At 34.7% G+C, this 24519-nt stretch overlaps 1 protein-coding gene across 8 annotated transcripts in view; it reads right to left on the reverse strand.

The window, feature by feature from the left end:
* Positions 1 to 24519, reverse strand: part of Bmpr1b (bone morphogenetic protein receptor type 1B) — a 382398-nt gene that overhangs the window by 127753 nt on the left and 230126 nt on the right. Inside the window, exon 1 of one of the 8 annotated variants that reach the window (XM_045143627.1) lies at positions 23798 to 23816. The exons of the other annotated variants lie outside the window; for them this stretch is intronic. The gene's annotated coding sequence lies outside the window, so the exon portion shown is untranslated. Of the gene's footprint in view, positions 1 to 23797; positions 23817 to 24519 lie in introns of those variants that run through there. 8 annotated transcript variants of the gene reach the window in all.

A 24519-nucleotide genomic window follows, 5' to 3' on the forward strand; every position in this document is an offset into this window, starting at 1 on the left:
AAGAAGTATGGTAGAATTTCTTCTTTTTCTATTTCATGGAAAAGCTTAAGAAGCAATGGTGTTAGCACTTCCTTGAAGGTGTGGTAAAATTCAGCAGTGTATCCCTCTGGGCCTGTGCTTTTTTTAGTTGGAAGATTTTTGATAACTGTTTGGATTTCCATTCTTTTTTTTAAACTTTTTTATTTTTATTTATTTATTTGACAGTGACAGAGAGAAAGAGGCAGAGAGAGAGAGAGAGAGAGAGAGAGAGAGAGAGAGAGAGAGAGGGCGCACACACACACACACGCCAGGGCTTCTAGCCACTGCAGACGAACTCCAGATGCATGCGCCCCCTTGTGCATCTGCCTAACGTGGGTCCTGGGGAATCGAGCTTTGAACCGGGGTCCTTAAGCTTCACAGGCAAGCGCTTAACTGCTAAGCCATCTCTCCAGCCCTGGATTTCCACTCTTGTTATAAGTCAATTTAAATGATTAATCTCATCTTGATTTAATTTAGGTAGGCCATATAAATCAAGGAATTCATCCATTTCTTTCAGATTTTCATACTTTGTGGAGTATATTCTTTTATAGTGTGTCCCTATGATTTTTTGAATTTCTCTGGCATCTGTTGTGATGTTACCTTTTTTCATCTCTAATTTTATTAATTTATGTCTTTCTTTTGGTCAGATTTGCTAAGGGTTTATCAATCTTGTTTATCCTTTCAAAGAACCAACTCTTTGTTTCAATAATTCTTTGGATTTATTTTTTTTGTTGTTGTTGTTTCTATTTCATTAATTTCTGCCCTAATCTTTATTATTTCTTAACCACTAAGCCATTTCTCCAGCCCTATCATTTCTTCCTGTCTACTGATATTTGGTTTACCTTGTTCTTCTTTTTCCAAGGCTTTAAAGTGAAGCATTAGGTCGTTTACTTGCAACCTTTCTAATTTCTTAATATAGGTACTTAAACCTATAAATTTACCTCTTAGAACTGCCTTCACTGTGTCTCAGATATTTTGGTATGTTGTTCTCATTATCATTTGACTCTATAAATTTTTTGATTTCCTTCTTGATTTCTTCATTGATCCATTCATCATTTAGTAGTGTATTTTTTAGTTTCCAAGATTTTCTGTATGCTCTATAGCCTTTCTTGCTATTGATTTGTAGTTTGATTCCATTGTGGTCAGAGAGAATGCAAGGAATTTTTCAATTTTCCTGTATTTGTTAAGATTTGCTTTGTGTCCTAATATAGGGTCTATTTTAGAGAATGTTCAATGTACTGCTGAAAATAAAGTATATTCTGCAGCATTCGGATGAAATATATCTGTTAGGTCCATTCCTTCTATGACCTCATTTAGTCCAGATGCCTCTGTTTATTTTTTCCCCGGGATGACCTGTCAATTGATGAGAGTGGGGTGTTGAAGTCACCTACTACCACTGTGTTTGGTGTTATTTGTGACCTTAGTTCTAATAGTGTTTGGTTGATGAATTTGGGTGCCCCCATGTTAAGCGCATATATGTTTAGGATTGCTGGGGTTCTAAAGGCTTCCTGTATCTGCACTGGCACCTCTTTCCTGATTTGGGGAAGTTTTCTTCTATGATTTTGTTGAGGACACCTACTATGCCTTTGGAGTGAAATTCTTCTCCTTCTACTATGCCCTGAATTCTGATATTTGACCTTTTTATAGTGTCCCGAATATCCTGAAATTCCCATTCATATTTTTCTATTAGTTTGTCTTTCTCTTTGTTGGACTATATTAGATCTGCCAGCTGGTCTGGATTTTTGAAGATATCTGCTATGGTCTAATGGCAAATGCCTTTGACTAAGGGTCACTGAAGTTCTGAGCAGATCTCTAATTCCATGAAGCATCCACTCTTACTAGAAAACTCAAATCCCCTTATACGTCATCATTTTATCAAATTTAAAATATACAAGTTATAATTGTAAACCTTAAAATGTATGACATTTACAAAATAAATGTCATAACATTAAATACTGTAATATATTCCTTTTCATGCTTGGTTATAAGCGTATATATATTAAAATACACTTTGTGTGGCAGGCATTTTTTTTATAAGTTTATGCTTCAAAGCCAGAACTTGAAAATGTATATAAATACATATAAAAACATTTTAAAAGAAGCAAGTCTTGAAGACTTGCTATCATGGCTCCAAGATAAGTTCAAGAATCTCTTATACAAATATAAAATGATGTCTTTTAGGCAAGTATGTACTAGGAGAAGGTAAAAATTTCTGAGGAGAGAAGATAATTATAGAGTGAAGCCTCATGCTGGATGAATAATAGGTTTTATCTACTTTGTGCCCAATGAGTTTCATATTACAAATATAGTTTCATATTACAAATATTAATTAATATTTGTAATATGAAATATTTTAAAATATGAGAGTGTTACCCATTCCATATTAAAATGTGAAACACACATATAAAAAAGTAAATTATTGGGCTGGAGGGATGGATTTGCAGTTAAGGAGTTTGCCTGAAAAGCCATACGACCCAGGTTTGATTCCCCAGACCAATGTTAGCCAGATGCACAAGGGGGCGCATGTGTCTGGACTTCATTTATCATGGCTGGAGGCCCTGGCACACCCATTCATTCATTCATTCTCTCCCCCCCCCCTCTCTCTAACAAATAAACAAATAAAAACAAAATATTTTTTTAAAAAGTAAATTATTGGGCTGGAGAGATGGCTCAGCCATTAAGTGCTTGCCTACAAAGCCTAAGGACTGGAGTTTGATTCCCTACCAACCACAAAAAGCCAGATATACAAGGTGTCACATGTGTCTGGAGTTCATTTGCAGTGCCTACAGGCCCTGGGCATGCCCATTTTCACCCTTCCTTCCTTCCTTCCTTCCTTCCTTCCTTCCTTCCTTCCTTCCTTCCTTTCTTTCTTTCTTTCTTTCTTTCTGTCTCTCTCCTCTCCAGTTTCTCTCTCTCTCTCTCTCTCTCTCTCTCTCTCCTGCCCTCCCTCCCTCTTTCTTTCTAACAATCTCAAACAAATAAAATATTTTCAAAAGTAATTTATTTACAACATAAAGAAGACATACAAATTCAGTAATCCCAAAGCTTGAGATTTAAAGTTTTCAGTTGAAATAGCAATAACCAAAATGTCATAAACCTGAACCTTTTCTGAGATCTGACATGATGGTACAAGTAGAAAATTCCACATATGAATTCCTATGACAGGTTTCAGTCAAAATGCAGGTGTTCAAGAAATATTGTATAAAATTACCCCCAGGCAATGTATATGAGATATACATGAGGCACAAATGAATTTCATGTTTAGACATGGTTCTCATCCTCAAGGTAAGTAATTACATATATGCAAATATTCCAAAATCCAATGAAAATATGAAACTTTTCTGGTTCCAAGCATTTTGGATGAAAAATATTCAACATACTCAGTGTTTAAGAGGTAAACAAAGCATGTGAAGTCATTCTTGATTGTAACTTTAGCGTACAGCCCTGCTGACAGAGTAACTTTGCTTCCCACACCCACAAACTTGAACATGTCACTGGTAATCTGTAACTGGGTTTCTTGAAACTTTTTCCACTCATAAGTACTTTTTGCAGGAAATATTTTTACATGAATCCAACCACCTAAGTTCTTAAAATAAGTATACGAATTAATTTACTGATAGAATTTACTGATAACAAATCATAAAAATTTCTTTTAAATAATTTTTGGTATACATATAATTTTACCAATTATTAAAGATGAAAACAAATTTGCACACCAATCAGATGTACATACTTGTTATTTTTGCATAAACAACTGAATCCTGGCTGAATGTTTGGTAATTCAAAACAAGGAGCATTTTCAATGTTTCTGAGTTGATCAATATTTTGATTTTATGATTGTCAATGCTAAAATGTCTCTTCATATAAATGCATAGTATAAAATAATAGAAGTATATAGAAGGCCATTCTAGAAATTTCTGGGGTCCAGAGAGAAGGACTAGTGGTTATGGTGTTTGCCTGCAAAGCCAAAGGACTCGTGTTGAATTCTCAAGGATTCACATAAGCCAGGTGTATGGAGAGCACATGCATCTGGAGTTCGTTTGCAGCAGCAAAAGGCCCTGGCATGCCCATTCTCTCTCTCTCTCTTTCTCACTCTGTCTCCCCTTCCCATCTCTGTCTCTCAAATAAATAAAAGCATTTAAGAAAAGGAAATACTGGTTATTCTCTTCTAATCCCAAATCATGATTCATCTAACACTTTTTGTTTTGCTTTATTTTGTTTTGTTTTTCAAGGTAGGGTCTTACTCTAGCCTGGGCTGACCTGGAATTTACTATGTAGTCTCAGGGTGGCCCCTAACTCACAGTGATCCTCATATCTCTGCTTCCCAAGTGGTGAGATTAAAGATATATACCACAATGCCTAGGTCATTAAACAATTTTTAACAAAGCTCAAGTCAAATAGCAAATTTTAAAAATCAAGCTTTCTAACTCAACACAAAGATATATTAATTTTATACTTATATGGTGATGATAATAGTAGGAAAATATTAAAAGACTTTGTCTTCCATAACAAAATGATTATGCTTCTGTAGGAATAGAAAACTCTATATATACAGGAAAAACATTGCAATTCATAACTTACAACAATCTCGAATCTGAGACGTCATGTTTCAGGCAACATTTACAGGCACTGAGCTCATGACCAGGTACCCAGTGGAAATTGCACGTGGTATGTTTTCAAGCTCAAGGCTGTAGTGAGGCCATAAAAGGAACACAGGTGAACACTTCCTGAAAGACCATGAAGTCTTTGTAAAATTCTGAATTGAATTTTGGTTATTACACATTCAAGAACCTTTTACTGTTCCCAAAATATTGGTGGCTCTCACATTCTGTTATGTGACCCTCTATGGATTTGTGACACAATTTAAGAGGCTGAAATCTATAACTTAGTCAGTCCTTCTTGCAACTAAACAGCATCTCCCACACTGTCAGAAGGACACTGAATTTAGCATTACCTTCATACTCTCTGTGTTTATTGGTGTGATCATGATGGGGGAAGGTGGCTGCTCATGTGTGTGTATTTCTGAATACTGTTACCAGATGACAACTTCTGGTGTCCTTTCTTAAGAATACTGTCCACCTGTTCTTTTTTTTTTAATTTTAATTTTAATTTTTTGAGGCAGCATATCCAGGCCTGGAGGTCACAGTTTAGTTTATTTGGCTGGACAACAAAGCCCAAGCATCTGCCTGTCCCTTCACGAGTGCTAGGATTACAAGAGCAGAACACCATACCTGACTTTTTTACATTGGGATCAAACTCAGGCCCTTATGCTTGCAAGGCAAGCACGTTGACAACGTATCATCTCCCCAGACCGCTAATATTACCTCTTTCTCATTAATTTTAAATAACTATATTATGTTAGGATCTACTGTATTGCTTTAATAAAGTTTTATTGAAAAATTTAATCATAATGGTTCTTCTAAACTACAAATTCAGAAAAGGTATTGATTAGATGAATGCTGTTGGTACTTGAAATTGTAAAAATCATAGAAATTCAATTTTTTTTCCAGTCACAGCATATTAATGCTGCAGATGGGGAATACCATGTAATATTTTAGAAAAAGAATTAGCATATAAATAGCAAGAATCACCTAGAAATTTACTACAGTTTTCTTCATTTCTCATTTCATTTCATATATTGAATATCTAACAAAATCCACAGGAAAAAAATGGGGTGTTAAATATTAAAAATGACATCAACTCTTAATCCAAGAGAAGATCACTCTACCAGTGTTACCAGGAGTATATTAACTGTTTCAGACAGCTACATATACAGTGTTGTCAGAAAACCACACAGGAATATTTATCTAGTAGGGTGCCCAAAATGGTATTTATTTTCTAACAGCCACAACTTAAGACTTGCTTCCAAATGAGGGATTTTCATACTCTTTTCCAATAAAACAAAGTGGCCCTTTAAAAGCCATATGGCCATATGCTCTAAAAGAAGTTTCATTGGGCATCTATTTTTAGACACAGGTTTCCTTATAAAATACACCACAGTCCCCTAGCTGAATGAACCTCCGTGTTTCTGTGGACAAAGCCTCTTGACATCCAAGTTCTCTACCACTGTACCAGCCAAAGTGCATGTACTGCTCTTCTAGGGCTTAAGCATGAAAATAAACTAAATTGCTTCCCAAACAAGTGATTCTATATTGCTTAGCAAGCTATCTCTAGAGACACAAATGTAAGAGAAGCCCTTCCCACTGCTTACACAACACAGACAACATGCTTTGCTAAAATCACCTGAGAAGGGACTACAAAAGAGCAAACACCTCTTGTATTTTCAGCCAATATTCAAAAGTAGGAATTGTGTTAGTTCTATGTTTCTTAGATACAACGATGGAGAAATATCTTCTAATCTGTAATGCGTATGTGACTTGTATGGTAGTCTGAATGTATGGAACCACAGACTCGGCGTTTTATTAAAATTGGGTTTGCAGCTTCAGCCCCGAGCAGGCAGACAAGGTGGCATGCCACTGAGGGCAGATCTGAATCCCAGCCTAAAGGTGTGCAGAGGGGTTTTGAGCTCTGGCTGTGCTTGCATGAAGCCCTGGCTTTTTGGTGGTGTCTCTCTGCTTAGATTTATGAATGAGAGCCAGCTTCTTCTGCCATTTGCTGGAACTTCCTGTGGATCTGTAAACTTGAAATAAATCCTCTCCTACCACAAACTCTCTCTGGTTAGGATGTTCATTCTAGCAATGAAGAGCTGACTAAATGTGTGTGTGTGTGTGTGTACATACACACACACACACACATATAATAAATAAATAAATATATATGACATAATATGATATATGATAAATATATATACATACAGACTGACATACATACATATACACACATATATGTACTATTCAGTATTTTTATTTTTTTCTGATTTTGTTTTATTTATTTATTAGAGACACAGAGAGCCACTGCAAATGAACTCTAGACACATGCACCACCACATGCATCTGGCTTATGTGGGACCTGGAGAATCAAGTTTGGGTCCTTAGGCTTCACAGGAAAGCACCTTAACTGCTAAGCCATCTCTCCAGCCCACTATTCAGTATTATTTTAATAATTTTTAAAGTTCATTTTTATTTATTTATTTGAGAGAGAGAGAAGGAGAGAAAAAGAGGCAGATAAAAAATGGGCATAACAGGACTTCCATGCACTGGAAACAAACTCCTCATGCATGTGTCCCCTTGTACATCTGGCTTGTGTGGGTCCTAGGAAGTTTAAACTGGGTCCTTTGGCTTGGCAGACAAATGCCTTAATGGCTAAGCCATCTCTTTTCCTATGTAATTTTAAAAGTATTTTTTATTATTTACTTGAGAGAGAAACAGACACACAGACAGAAACAGGCACACAGAATGAGAGTGAGTATGGACACAACAGGGCTTCCTGCCACTGTAAATGAACTTCAAATACATATGCCACTTTGTGCATCTGGCTTCATCCTTGGTAGGCTTTGCCAGCCAGTGCACTTAACCACTGAGCCATCTGTCCTGTTCCTCATTTACACTTTTAATGTAGAATTTTTATAATTTTTCTTTTTAATTTATTATTGACAACTTCTATGATTATAGACAATAAAGCATGATAATTCCCTCCCTCCCACCACTTTCCCCTTTATAGCTCTATACTCTATCATATCCCCTCCACTTTTCAATCAGTCTTTCTTCTATTTTGATGCCATCATCCTTTTCTCCTATTATGATGGTCTTGTGTAGGTAGTTCCAGGCACTGTGAGGTTATAGGTATTCAGGCCATTTTATATCTGGAAGAGTTCATTTTAAGGAGTTCTACCCTTCCTTTGGCTCTTAATTTTTAAGTAATTTTTATATGACATTTCTGCCCAATACAGTAGCTGCCATAATAAAACTCCTTTTTAAAAATCTGTCATATAGTTACTTTGCATCAAGTAAATGCAAACCATTAATCATCAAAATTCCTCTATAAAATATATCATCACATTTATACTGTGTGTTTTGTAGGGCAACCAAATGCTGTCCTTTCTTCAAACTTACATATAAAGGCAGTGATCAGTGAGCAGTGAAAGAAATTTCTATAAAAGATTTTTAATTGCTATTTCCTAAAAGATTTGAGAATGTTCTTCTATATCAATCACTTTTTATTCCTAAATTTCAATTTGAAACTTGCAAGAAAAAAAATAGAAATTAAGAACATGTTTCTGTCATTTAACTGAACACAACCCGAAAGTGCCCACATGTAACTATGCCTTTTGGTGTATACTATTTCTTCAGGAAATTTCTAACATTTTCACTGTTCAGTAACAATGAATAAGATAAATCAGAAGTAAGTATTATTTATGTGCAACATATCTCTCAATTCAGCAACATTACCATTATGGGGATGGATAATTTGTTTTGGGTTGGGGGGGACAGACTGTTGTGATATCCTAGAATGTATAGCAGCACCCTTCACTTCTCCACCAAATGCCAGCAGCAATATTTCCCAATGGTAAATATAAAAAATGTCTTCAGACATTGCCAAGCATACCTAGTGACAAAATTGCGTATGGGCTAGAATCATCAGGCTTAAGACAAGAGAGTTTCATTTTATTTATAAAATCCAAATTAAGATACATTCAGAATCTTTTCCTAGGAAAAAAAAACATAATTAAATTCCAGTATTATATAATAAACAAGAAAGAGCATAGCATCTAAGATCAAACAAATATTTACCTTACCTTCCATAAAATTTTATCAAAGTATAAATAGTGGAAATATAACATTTTCTAATTTCCTAAAAATAGTATCCAATTAAAATGTTTCTTTTCACTATTTAAGGAAGATTTATTTTGGCTTTTGCCTGGCCAAAATGGGTAGGAGTAAACCCAGGAAGTTTTATCTAAAAAATGAGCATGGACCATGTCTTATGGCTCTAGTGCTATTTCCTATCATAGCTACTGTTTGTTTACATTGGAGTTCTTATAAATTGGGTGTTATTTCCTTTCCACTAAGTTTCAAGGAATTAACAGCGAAGGTGCTTTTGTAAAAATCCTCCTCCCTCATTCTTTCCCTTTCCTCCCCCAAATGAAAAATACATTTCATGGATCTCAATTTTAAGGCCAGGCCCCAAACTTCAAAACTATTAATATCATAGATTTATTTTACCTAAACTTAAAACTGCACTTCAAAACAAAATTCTTTCTTTAAAATGGAAATGAGAAAACATATCCACCTTCTGATAGGTACTTACTTTCCAACAGAATCATTTATCTTGTTATTTATTTGTCTTCAGCTAAATCTTGCAAGTTCTTTAGTAAAGCAGTTCAATTTATTTTAACTTCCTGCCTGGGCTCTTCTTTCCAGAGAAAATTTTACTCTAATATTTTCATCCACTAAGTATTCTTTAAATTTAATGTCTCTATTTAAACAAAACTTCTTATTCTCCTTCCAAATAACAGTATGATTGTAGCACATATGTTTTATTTCTCTGGACTGTGTTATACTTGTCTAATTTTAAACAATTGCATGCTACACCCATTATCGTCTTATGAGTTAGTAGCTGCAGCAGTTAAAAAAAAAAATCACGACTTTGAATTCAGTATGTAAAACTATCTGACAGTTACAAAAATGTCCTTGACCAGTGAACTTACAGTGAAAAAAAAAAAACTGCTGGAAGTTCATGCACCCCAACTGCTCATTCATTACAATTAAACAAGCAGATTACACAGACATTGCTGACAGGGATTATCAACATAGAATGGCACCACCTGCCCCTTGCTATCCCGTTAATTAGTATGGAGTCCGAGGTGCCAATTAACAAGAAGAAGCAGAAAAGGATCAGTAAACAGGGCTCTGGCTGACCTTGAAAAGTTAACTCTTCCAGTTCAGATTCCATTGCTTAGCCATAGTATGTTCATTTTCTATTCAATCCAAAATTGCATCCTAGACTGGTTTCTTTGGAAGCTTTGATGATAAGTAGTTATGCAACATTAGGAAGACTTTCAATTGTGAGAAATAATAGTTCCACAAATAGCTACACAAAAAACTTCATGTAACTCCATGAACAAGTGACTATTCACTATTTCAGAGAGAAAGAAAATACTAAATAATCTTAGCAATCTAGTGACTAAAATATTTTCACATTATAAATTAGAAATCTGTGTTGGTGCATTGTAAGCTCTCGGGAACAACTGGAGCACTGTGTAGTTAGTGGTAACTAGCACCCTCCCTTCCCAGCCCGCTACTAAATAGCACTTTATGGGCCTAGGAGCACACCTTTGAAAAAGTGGGTAAATGGCTTCATTATTTATTTTATGGAACTATTATTAGTCACTTTTATATCTGACCATCCACTCTTTTAAATAAGTATTTTCCAAAAACAATAAAAGTGTTCCATATACTCTCCAAATTGACCCATAACTTCTCTGGCTAGAAAGTAACATAATTCTAGAAATTAGTTGTCTAAAATAATCTGTTTTTCAAAAAATTTGAAAAATCTAATTATTACCAAATCACAATGCAAAGTCATAGAACAGTTATGTGTACGATACAGACTTATAAGTATTTCATATTTCATCAATAAATGTTCCCGTCTAAGTTATGCTAGAATGTAATTCACTTAATGGGAATTGATTTTATTGAAAACATGGTGTTTTAGGGGGAATTGCCCCAACAGAACCTTTGTATATATGTTCATCATTTTATAATATTATTTTGTTTTTTATGCTAATAGTAGTATATCTCCTCGAGGCACCATGGGTAGAGTAGAAATTCTCCACAAGTCTATCTTCAAGTCCTAACGTATACCATATACAGCCATGGCTGAAACAAGACACATCCTAGGGTCATCTCAAGGCCCCAAATCTATGTGTACATTATAGTATATACACTGTGAAAAATGGGAATAACAAAGTCATAGAATTGTTAAGAGATTCAGATTTTATGTCTGAAAAGATATTTTAGGGACTGCAGAGATAGCTCAGTCAGTGTTCACAGCCCAAGAATAAGGACTTGAGTTCCGGTCCCAGCACCCATGTAAAAAAAATTAGGCAATGCAGTCTGGGCCTATAATCCCAATGTTGAGAAGATGGAAAGAGGAAGATCCCTGTGGCTTATTGCCCAATTAAACAGAATCAGTGAGCTGCAGATTCAGTAAAGTAACTTGTCTTAAAATATAGGGCTGGAGAGGTTTCTCAGTGGTTAAGGTACTTGTCTACAAAGTCTAAGGACTCAGGTTCAATTCCCCAATACCCATGTAAGACATATGCACAAAGTGATGCATGTATCTAGAGTTCCTCTTCAGTGGATGGAGGCCCTTGTATACCCATTCTCTCTGTGTGTATCTGTTCTCTCTCTCTCTCTCTCTCTCTCTCTCTCTCTCTCTCTCTCTCTCTGCTTACAAATAAATAAATATTTAAAATGTTGTAAATATGAAATTTGGAGTAATTGAAAAAGACAACTGACATAGATCACTGACTTTCATGTACACATATGGACCCGAATGTGCACATGTGCATGTGTGCACATACACACACACACACACACACGCACACACATGCACACAGTGAGAGCGAAAGAGAAAGAGAGAGGGAGGGAGAAAGGAATTTGTTTTTATAGAAAAAGCATTCCCATTTATTTTTTGTAGACTAAGTCTTCAAAAATTTCACACCCAATCTAGTCATTTATTGGTCTTTTCTTTTTTCAATGCATGGTCTCTAATGTAATATAAATACAGTTTTGAATATAGAATGATAAGAAAAACTTCTTTATTCTACTCTCTTTGTGCCTCACTGATACTACTGTGTCTCCCCAGAACAAACTATAGCCCTCAATAGAAGATTACAATCATTTTGTATTGGTGTTATTCTCAAATATGAATTAGAGATTGTTGGTATACATATATTTTGTATTGCAAGTAAGATTGTGAGTGAGCAAGTTAGTAATGAATTTGTACTCTTTTATTACAATCTTGCATTTAGAATGGATATTTGGGGGCTGGAGAGATGGATAAGTGGTTAAAGACACTTCCTTGAATGTGTCTTTGATCCATATATAATTTTTTAATATCATGAATTGATCATCCGGATAATATGAGCTGAGTTATAAAGACCTTCCAAATAGCATCCTATTTCCTTAGGCCATAAGATGACACATCTGGTAATAGCAGCATCAATACTATATTTAAAAAAGATTTTAAGTATCTGAGCATTCTCAAGGACCTAACAAAGTTAGTTTTTATGTAAATCTCAAGTTCTATACTACTGATTATTTTTCTTCCCATAACAGGTTCACCTCAATTATTTTCAAGAAAATATCTACTTACTACCAAATCTGTTGGTTGTGTTTACAGCTTAAAATACAGTTTTTAAAAAGGAACTGGAAGGACCTGGGGAGATAGCTCAGTGTATAAAGCATTTGCTTGTTTTGAAATATTGATTTCATAATGATAAAAATTAGACATAAATCCTCAGCATAGTTCCCTACATAAAACAGGCCAATTAGCTTTCATGTTGTATAAACTACAACATATACTGAAAAGGAATTTTCACTAGTTTGTTAATTTAATATTACTTGGGTTTCACATAATAAAATTAACTTATATTCATTAATGTAAATAGGTGAAGACTGTTATATGGCTTCTTAAATAGTGGTGGTTGAATCCCAGAAGTTTCTCTTTCTAAAGCTAATTGTGCTTTATTTGTAATGTTTAATTATTTGCTTATCTTGAAAAGTCTTTTAAGTGAAAAAACTATAAATAATTAACTATCACCACTTGAATGTCTTTTAAATAATGCAAAAGTTTACTATATTAACATGATTTAAGTTGAATTAGGCAATGTGACCAGTAAGTATTCTCTTACAAAATAAAAGACAAAACCCTGATTATTCTTACTAGCCTTGATTCTAAATTTCTTGGACAGATATGAAATTAGTTTAGCTTCTGCATTTGGATGACATAACGTTTGCTGAATCAACAAATTTTTACATTAACTACACAATTTAGAACTATAAGGGTCTTAGGGTTGATGTACCAGTATATTTAGTATTTAAATTCCCAACTGTTACTCAATCACTTATTCATTCTTTCAACAAACAATTCTTGAGGACTTACAACTTGCCAGGCACTACTCTGAGTACCAAACATGACGCAAAGAAACCAAACAGCCCCTGGCCTAATTCAATACTGCATCTTTCTTACACTGCAGCCTTATCCCAGAATCCCCACAAGCACTATTCTGAGAAACAACTAATCACACTGTCATCAGGTCTAGTGAAACATCTCCATCTGAAGCATGGGATGAGTCTGACATGATAATGATTCCAGAAATGCTGAAGCAAAAGGCTGTACTTTCCAAAAATCCCCACAATCTAACCACAGAAAATAACAAATGCATAAAGCAAATAACTAATTAAATAGCATAAAAGTTGTTGTTAAGTTTACATTACAACATAAGTGCAACATATAGCTAGACTCCAATGTGGTTGAGGACTTCAAACGGTATCTTGTAACTCTTAGACTCCAATGTGGTTGAAGACTTCAAACGGTATCTTGTAATTCATCACTTCCTGGTCCTTGTGAACTCTTCTACTTCACGCACCAATAGTATGACTCTAAAAGTCAGCTTTTTCTAATCTTTCCTTACCATCTTTATGAACACCCTGTGCCTCATGTATACAGAAGAGTATGTCAGTCCTGAGAACAGAGCAGTCTCAGTACCTGTTTTCTCATGCTACTCAGCCTTGGCAGAGCACAAAGAGCTGGCTGGGGAGGCATCTCTGCATGGGGTGGGCTCTCATCTGTGAAGCTTATTCATGTGGGTCCTTGAGTGCTCACCCGCACCTGTAAGTCAGCCAAGGAAGCAAATGTCCATGTTTTCTCAAAGGAAAATCAGATAAAAATTATTTTATCCAAAATAAAATCAGTTGGAGGAAATACATGAGGAACTAGCCTTGCAGGGCTGAGAAAAAAAAAAAAACTTACTATAAAAATAAAATTCCAATCTTACATAATTAAATTAGACAGATGTAGGGTCAATGATTGGGGGAAAATAACTTTTAAAAGTAATATTTACTGTTTCTCTACATTGTACATCCCGTAGCTAACTTTGAAGAATATACAATGTTTTATGGCATTTGACAACATTCTATGATTTAACACAAGAAAAAAATATTTAAAAAAATATAAGTGAGTCCTTTAATTTTTTTCATGTGAAAATTTAAACAATATATATGAGAGACAGAGAGAGAATAGGCATGCCAGGGCCTCCAGCCACTGCAAACAAACTCCAGAAGCATGCACCATCTTGTGCATCTGGCTTATGTGGGTACTAGAAAATCAAACCTGGGTCCTTAGGCATCACAGGCAAGTGCCTTAACCACTAAGCCATCTCTCCAGCACCATTTGAACATTTATAAAAGATTATATTAAAATATTGCTTTCCAGAAGTTCTTGCAAAAATGTTAACTTTCCTTACATATTAGAGTCACCTATTACTATCCATCGGAGAAAGTGTTACTAACTCAAACTGTGTTAATTATTAGAACTCTTCCCAGAAATTTTATTCCCTCCTCCAAGTACTATTTAATTATAGTATCTTTGTATAAATACTTATAACCTTGCCTGAGTTATAAAAGTCTATATTTAAGATACAGCAAATGAAAGACAGATGTTTAAAACACTGGGTCCACAATGAAGTTGTAAATATGGCAAGCACAATAAATTTTGTGATTAAATTTAGTCTGCTTATGCAATAAGGGTATTTACACAGCTGGAAAAGCACCAAAAATAACTGTTGCTATGTCAATATTAATTCCAAATCAATATTAATTAGAAGCAACTTAGGTACAATTATGTCAATGGTCATAAAGACAGCATTAAATATGTGTGCTTAAGATGAGAAATTAATCTTTCAAATTCATAGAAAATCATTTCTTTTGAATTAGCAATACTGTAACTTACTATAAGAATTCAAAATTTATTCACCTATAAACTTGACAAATACTACTTCACATTCTTAGTTTGCTTAAAATACAATCCTAAGTTTCCAGGTGTGTTTGTACATTCAGACACAGACTTAATGAATTGATCCCTTAGTTTGTGAACTGTCTAAGGTACTCAGTGGACTGTTCAGTAATCAAACATTGCCCAGAAAGTATACATTTGAACTTAATTTGTTTAAAAAAACACAGCAGAGAATTTTTGAATTGTCTTTAAATGGCTAGGGAACTTTGTTCAATCAGTGACATCTGAGAATGGGGAATTGGCACATTAAATTTTTAATTATACTGCAATGCTCATTTTCTGACTTATCTATGAACAATTCCCACCAATATCTTAAATAGAAAAAAATGAGGAAGACCAGGCACACAAGTTATTATCCATTATCTGGTTGTATTTTTTTCCCCTCACAGAATAATACTGGTTTCCCAAGGCAGAAATAAAACCAGTTAAACATCATTTTATGGCCATTTGATTAAAAACTAGCCAATGAAATATAACCAATTGCTATTTAGAAAGTACACCACCGGGAGTTATATCATATCACCTGTGCCTCACATGGTCTCTTTCCTGTGGCTTAGAAATTAAACATAATATGTAGAGGGACAGCAACCACTATGGATCATAATATTGCTGGGGCAAAACAATGGAAAGAGACAAGTTCCTCAATGCCCATGAATAGCCATGTAGTCCCTGAATTGCCTACCTCATAGACTTGTTTCTGCAAAAGAAATGAAATCCTGGTTTATTCTATGATTATTTCCATTTGCTGTTACATATAAATGCAAATTCCTCAAAAAAGTGCGTATCTAGGATGTGAAAAATCAAACTCAAAGCCTGATAATGGTGACCTGAACAGTTCTAATTGGGAGACTCTATGAAGATGTTTTGATATATATGGATATCAAAACTCTCCCTGGAAGAAGTCTTCCCTAAATATTACTGATCATTGGAATGGTTTTCTTATCATAAAATCTAAGATAAGAACATATCATTGCTCTTGATTTAAGGGAGAGTGATCTCTGGCTTCCTAACAAGAATTCTCCCATTTCTGGAGATTGAAAAGCTAAGCAAAAAAAAAAAAAAAAAAAATGGTAGAGGCTGGAGAGATGGCTTAGTGGTTAAGTGCTTGCCTGTGGAGCCTAAGGACCCAGGTTGGAGGCTCGATTCCCTAGAACCCACGTTAGCCAGATGCACAAGGGAGTGCATGTGTACCCATTCTTTCTATATATATCTGTCTTTCTCTCTGTGTCACTCTGAAATAAACAAATAATAAACAAAAAATAAACAAAGATGCTGGCCCCCTCTTAAAAGGACCAAGCAGAGAGAAAGAGAAAGCTAAAAGCCAAAAGGAAAACCACACAGCACACTTTAGGAACTCTAGGAGGAACTTAGCCACTTTGCATATCTTTATATTGGAATGTCAAATCCACCCCCACTCCTTAGGGCTGGATGGCCCAGTGACACCTCCTCCAGCCAGATGTCTGGAAATCCAAGAAGTTTTAATAAACTCCTGCATCTATTGGAGACCATCTATTCAAACTATCACAGGGAGGAAAGAATGTAATAGGATAATGCAAGGGGAAATGGGACCAGCAGATGATTTGTCCACAAAGTTTCTAATTCATAAAAAAATTGTCACCTTGGCAGCATCCAGCTTAGATATGACATTTAATTTTTACAGGTTGTAATCTCAAACACCAAATGTCATCAGATTCAGCAAAATACCCAATCTTGAATGTTCCCCACAAAGATAAATTTCAGCATTTATCTATCATGTTAAGATATTATATTCTTACAGGAAAATTAATCATTGTTTGATGATATATTCAGAAGAAGACACTGCTAATAGAATCTGACATCACCGTTTAAGGAATGTATTAAAATGGAATTCATATTACCAAAGAGTGAAGAAATGGGAAGGGCAAAGACTGGTTAATGGGTACTAAATTACATATAGAAGCTCTGTTATGTTACTATGAATTAGGATGACTACAAAAAAATGACAGATTGTATTGTTTTAACATTAAAAAATGATAACCAGGGAAATATATATATATATTATATATACATATATACACACATACTCTGATTTAAATGTTACACAACATATACATGCATCAAAATCTATAGTACCCCTTAAGTGTATTATTGTGTCAATTAAAACTAATTTTAAAAAATAAGTAAAATGCTATGCTACTATAGTTTTATTACCTTTTATGTCATGTCTAACTTAGTGGTTCAGAAAACAGGTTTTACAATCAGAGATTTTGTAATATAGTTACACTTCCACCATCTATCCAAATTTGAGTTAATTATATGATCTAAGTTGTATCACGTTTAAAATGGGGGTGATCACACTCACCTGACAGATGTTAATAACAGTAAGCAATATAATGCTCACAGTCTATTCATACTCACTCGGCTTCTACCACTACTATTGTACTGTTGTTCTAGGAGCAGAGGCTGGGTTCAGAGCTTATATGCGGTACAACTGACCTTGTATTTTTCACAGCTTCCAAGCTATTCCTCTCCCCCCACCCCAGCCTAGTACACTGTCAATTATTTAAGAAACCATTCATTAAACAATTCAAACAAATCCACACCACAGTTCTTACCTATGTAAGCAGAATGGGATATGTAAGAATCCAAAGTTGTGTGGTATGTGTGTTAAAGTTAAAAAAGAAGGGAAGAAGAAAGTAGGGGGAAGAAAAACTGAAATAAATTGATTCTTATCTCAAAATATGAAGCTACAACTGAATTGTAAATGTCCTGAAGGAAAATTTTCAAGGTGGAACAATGACCTCTAAGAAAGGATTCATTCTTAAAGGAGGAGGCAGACTTTGCAGGTTATATGTGGCAACAGAATCAGACCTACAGGAAACTAACGCTTCTAGTAATAACTTGATAAATGTGCAATTAACCCCTTCAGACCTACCTACCTTCCTGGCAGGTATGCCCAGCAGGTAAAAAAGGTAAAAGTAGAAAACATGATTCCTATACCTGTAACACTTTAGAGCCTAAACCACCACACCAGAGGTCATCAAAATCAAAGTTATAGCAGCAGGAAGGCTCCTCTTCCTTTTCTCCCTTGGTAGAGCCTACACCTACAAGACCCAACATAAAAGAAGACTGATGGGTACTAGACAAGACCCCATGCCCCAAGTTTACCAGGTTATCAACTGTAGCAGTCCCAACAGAATAGCAAATGGATAACAGCAATGTCATGACCAAGCAAAGGGGCCTAGGTGGGAGCAGGAAGGTACTGAATGTGGTGGCCACTTTGGAGAAAGGTAGTCTTGGAAAAGGTAAGTGTTGGCTCATGGGGTGGAAGGCTGATTGAAAGCAGAAGTGGATGAAGCTTGAAAACAAATATGAAAACACCCTGAAGAGTCCTATAAACAGGGTAGGGAAAAGCAAATTTGAAAAGGCACACTCAAGGTCCTGCAGTTTAACTCATATGAATTGAAGAACTAAAGAAATCTGAGCATATAAAAGACCAAAAGCTAGTGAGGTACAGATAGCATGGTACCACACTACTACAAGGAGAAAGTCATGGCATGCTAAATAATCAATTCAATTTTTGTAAAAATAAATAAGAAAATAAGGGCTAAGCCCAGCTAGAGAGAGATGGGCTAGAGTTAAGGTACTTGCCTAGGAAGCCTAAGGACACAGGTTTGATTCCCCAGTACCCACATAAACCAGATGTACATGGTGGTACATGTGTCTGAAGTTCATTTGCAGTAGCTAGAGGTCATGCATGCCCATTCTCTCTCTCGCTCTCTCCCTCCCTCCCTCTCTCTCTCTCCCTATTTCTCTTTAAAATAAATTTAAAAAGAATATTAAAAATAAACAAATAAATAATAAAAGGCTAAATTTCTGGCAAAAGAGTCAAACTACATAAAACTGCAAAAATTAAACTTGTAAGAACCCACATAAAAATAAGGACCATATTATGATAAAAAACTGCCTTGAAACCTTAAGTCTTTTGAGGAAAGACAGAGGAAAAAAAATCCTTCCTTCTAATATTTTATATTACTTTAATTATTTAAATGTTTACTTAGAATAGTTACATTTTGATAACATAATAATTGCATAAGCATTCATAATTTCACTTACAATATGGTAATTATTTACAATATATCAATAATAAATATAATTATCAATAATGACACATTTTTTCATGATTTCCTTAATTTTTCTTTATATTTGGATCACATATATATGATTCAATTAAAATATATTACTTAGGTCTGTCTCTGAAAAGTCTAACTGAAATCTATTTTCTTAAATTTGTTTTTGTTCATTATTATTTATTTGAGAGTGACAGAGAGAGAAAGAGAGAGAGAGAGAGAGAGAGAGAGAGAGAGAGAGAGAGAGGGAGGAAGCAAATAAGCACTCCAGGACTTCAGCCACTGCAAATGAACTCCAGATGTGCCCCCTTGTGCATCTGGCTAACATGGGTCCTGCGGAATTGATCCTTGGACCAGAGTCCTTAGGCTTCACAGGCAAGCTTAACTGCTAAGCCATCACTCCAGCCCTGAAATCTTGAATGAAGTTTCATGACCTCCTTTTTTCAGGCAACATTGTGTTGGACATGCAGAAAATGTGCATGAATGTACATATGGTTCATTTATTCTCAGTACTATGTCATTTCTGTTGTATCAAAATATTCTCCAGCTTCATCATTCTTTGCTCTCTTAGGCTGTTCTACACACAGACACACACACACACACAAAAGCACTCATGCCTATTTCCTGATATGATTAAAATTTTCTATAGAAACATACATAAAGCTGGAACTGCTGAGAAAATGAGTAAAGGGGTACTACCTTTAAGTCCAATTTTCTTTCACCAATTCAGTTGCATGAAATTTTACCCCACTATCAGAGTGTGTGTGTTCCCATGGCTTTATTTCTACAGCACTATTTGCTACTTTCAGACATGCACTTTTATGAACAATACAAAATATTACATAATTCTAGGCTTTTTTTTTTTGACCATTTGGACTTATATTTTTTTGAAATTCCTAGTTTCAAATTTGGGTTTTATTTTCCATACTGGTAATTAGAATCTTTAGGATAATCTAAATACTAAAAGTTTTTACCTTTCTTACTGATTTTTAGATCTTTAAATAAGCAGATTTTTTTCAATTTTAATGTGGTTTTAACTTATTAATTTATTCTGGGTGGTTTGTTATGCTTGTGTCTTATCAAATATACTTCCAAATATCATTAAGCATCACCTTTCATAACTAAGTCTTTGCACCAAGAATTAATTTCTTGTTATGTTACAAGGTGAATAATAGACACCAATTTTCATTTTCCATGTGGATAACTGATTACTGACTTGGGTGGCAAGGCTCACCAGGACTTAACAAAACAAATGCAGGCTGGCTGATTCTGTCTATAAATCGAGGCTTGAAAGTTGAGGTAGATAACAAACCATTATAGGAAGAAGAAGAAGCAAACTAAAGAGAGCTAAAGAGGGGATAGGTAGAAACTTTATAAATTCACTATATTCCAATTTTATGACTTTTAACACAATTTATGTATTTCCATAGTCGCATTGTCCTTATTTTACCCCATAGAGTTTGAGATTCAGCAGGTTATTACAACTGGCTTGTGTTCCTTACAAACTCTTTACTTACATAGTAACACAGCCCATAAGAATCTTTAGGAAAATAATACTGCTTCCTTACATTTTGAATCAGAATTTTTAGGCAATAATTCAGTGGCTCTCAAACTACACTGCCACATCATTGTACAAGCACAATATAGGTATCCTCTCACTGAATTCATAGCAAGTTTTTTGTCAGTTTCTAAAACAAATCAAGCTTATAAAGTCATGAAAGTATTAGATAATGCAGCTTTTAAGTTTTTTAATGACTTGTACATGCTATTCATCATTTCTACTGATACAGGTTACATATAGACTTCTTTGTAGTTTCATAGATTATAATTCACATAACCAAACTTTAGAACTAGTCTCATAAGGTAAGGACTTGGTATTTCACACTAAGTACATTATCCCACTTCAATTCACACAATTTAACTGTTCCATGCATAAAATTCCTATATATATAGTTGTTTGAAAGCATTCTGGAAGCAAAGTGAAATGATAAAAATAATATTATGGTATAAAACACTCCACAGACGTTCCAATTTTTTAAGCAACTGAAGTTATAACTTAGAAATATGGAGTTGAAACAATCATGCGCATATCAGCAGACAATATCTTTATATTTATCTGCATTCTTATTTTTTTCTTTTTCTGCAAAGCAAGGAATGAGCTTTTGAATGAAATTTAAAGAATAAAATTCAAGTGTCTTGAAAATAAATTCTAATTAAGTTCCTGAAAAGCAGAACAAGGCAAAGCTTAAACTACAAACAGAAAACCTCATATACAAGTAATGAAAATGTCTATTTTTATAATGATGTATTGTAAAATTATATGCAGTAGTATGAGTGTGGTAAAGCTAATGGAAAGGACAATCAGAATCTCACTGAATCTGAAAGTGTCTTCATGAGAAGTAAAGATTTGAAGTGTTTCAAAATCATTCTAGAATACAGCATGGATTTATCCACAGGTACATGTTCCTAAGTACATTTTGTAAATACACACATACATACATACAGGAATGAGACAGACAGACCCTGAGAAATGTACAAAACAGGGAATGACAATACTAGTATACTAAACTAAGATGAACTCTGTTTGTCATTACACACTGGCAGGGACTGTCCGTCTTGTGGAGAGAGAGGAGAGGCAGTGCCCCTTGTGCTCCATTGCAATTGCATTACTGCAATTCTTCCCCAACATTTAGGCATATATATGAGTAGAAAAGTTAAAGATTGTTTTAAAAGGAAGTTCTAAACCTTAATTTAGTGTCAGAAGGAACTGGATTTGAGTCAGAAAGAAGCCTCTCTCCAAGCTGTATAGCTTTGTCTACAACTTTGAAAGATGGACAATGATAACCACTCACATAATTATTTTTTTAAATATTTTTTTAATTAGTTAATTAACTTATTTATTTGAGAGCGACAGACACAGAGAGAAAGACCGATAGAGGGAGAGAGAGGGAATGGGCGCGCCAGGGCTTCCAGCCTCTGCAAACGAACTCCAGACGCGTGCGCCCCCTTGCACATCTGGCTAACGTGGGACCTGGGGAACCGAGCCTCGAACCGGGGTCCTTAGGCTTCACAGGCAAGCGCTTAACCACTAAGCCATCTCTCCAGCCCTCACATAATTATTATATGTAGTGGTTAAATAAACTTAGCAAATACACAAGTATGCATAGCATAATATTTGCCAAGTTATCATTAATTATAAAATGAGAGTAGATGACTTCATAAAAATTATTAAACAATTACACCTTAATATTTTATGGAAGTTTTCCTAATATCCAGGCATTTAATATTTTCATTTCTTTAAAGTGCATTAAAGGACAAAAATATATATTGAATACATATATATATATATATATATATATATATATATATATATATATATGAAACTGAAGGCAGAAGACAAGGGAAAAGTAGAAGTTGAAAACCAAATCGGGGGGCTGTGTATGTGGCTCAGTTGGAAGAATGCTCACATCACAGGCATGAAAACCTGGGTTCAATACCTCCCACCACTGAGAAGGTAGAAGTAGGAAGACTAAAAGTTCAAGGCCATCCTTGGCTACACAATGAATACACACTGAGTTCAAAACCAACAAAGACAAGTGGAAGACAGAAGACTGACTTACTACATGTCATCCCACAGTGCATGTTTCTAAGCTGGACGCCAGCTCATCCAAGGGAGTGGGTTTGCAGAAATGCCCAACATGTATAAATATGTAAATATGGCACAGATGGAAATGTATAACTGGACAGCTGTGTGTTCCACATGCCTTCTGAAGTATCTGTCAACCAGTGTTTGATCTCAAGAATGCTTTTGTCTCAACCATCATGAATTAGTACCATGACTAGTGTACAGTTATTAAATAGAAATATGTCTTGTAGGAAATACTCCATTAAAATCTAGTCAAATGTTTTAAATTGATTTACAATCTGAAAATCTCATGTAGCTTAAAGTATTAAGGAACTGAAATCATGTTAGTGTGGATATACCATTTCCTTTCTACTAGAAGGAACATGATATGCACATCTCCCAATTGACCACAAAACTAAATCCCCATGTGGGTAACACATGGATTCATCAGAGGCTTTTGAAACTCACAGTTTCCTTTGAAAGCTGTCCCATCTTACCTCAGACTACAAGACTGGAAAGAAACACTCCAAATCACTATCTGTGTTTAGCAATAACAATATAAAAGAATTGCATGTGGAGTATTAATGAATAATTAAAAAGAATATATACATTGTATATTGATTTGTTTAAAACTAATAATAAAAAAGGGACAGGGCTGAAGAGATGGATTAGCAGTTAAGGTGCTTGCCTGTAAAGCCTAAGGATCCTAGTTTGATTCCCTAGTATCCACATAAGCCAGACGCACAAGGTGGTACATGAATCTGGAAGTTCATTTACAGTGGCTAGAGGCCCTGGCACACACCCATTCTCTCTCTTTCTCTTTTTCTCTCTGCCTCTTTCTCATTTTTAGTTTTTTTTCTTTTTATGAGGTAGGGTCTAACTCTAGCCCAGGCTAACCTAGAATTCACTATGTAGTCTCAGGCTCCTTGAACTCACAGTGATCCACTTACCTCTGCCTCCCGAGTACTGGGATTAAAGGTGTATGCCACCACACCTAGCTTTAAATCTGACTCTTTCTCTCTCAAATAAATCAATAAAAATAAAATATTTTTAAAAATGCACATACCATGAACTTGTACATGGTCTGATGCTTTCTTTCCCTATGATCATCAAGTTTTGTTTGCCAAGATATCTCTGATGTCTGATAATAAACACTGAAATAAATTTCAAGGGCAATAAGATAAATTACTACTGGAAATAATAATAAATTAATTTACAGATAAAGTGAAGATTGCTATGGAGAGAAGCAGAGAAGAGAAAGACTCTTAAATGAGTTGAAATTTTACAAACATAAAAAGCAAATATTTACCTGGGGATTTAATATATGGAGTCATATGTTTTAAATATGTATTTTATAGTCAACACTTACATTAAAGCAAGAAATTGGGTATGATTAAAAAAGAAAAAATGGTATAACAACCTAGTTAGAATTTTTATAATTGTTAGTTATTACAGATACAGATAAACAATTTTTTCAAATAATGATACAAAAATATCCTGATTAATAACTAAAAGGTACAATTTACTTCTGTATGTTCCAGGGTGGGGTTGTGAAACAAAATCCCAAAACAGTATAATACAACTGTTTCCAAGAGAAGAAAAGTTGTATATTATATTTAATCAAAGTTATTTGCCTTTACTTAAAGAGGAAAACAAAACAGATTATTTCATAATAGCCACAGGCATTAAAAATTAAGATTATAAACATTTTTACATAAACTTTTACATATTAACTTGTCGACACATAACCCACAAAATTGTTCATAAATATTTTCACTTAAGCTATCC

This window comes from Jaculus jaculus, chromosome 2, assembly GCF_020740685.1.
Source record: "Jaculus jaculus isolate mJacJac1 chromosome 2, mJacJac1.mat.Y.cur, whole genome shotgun sequence".
NCBI classification, from domain to species: Eukaryota; Metazoa; Chordata; class Mammalia; order Rodentia; family Dipodidae; genus Jaculus; species Jaculus jaculus.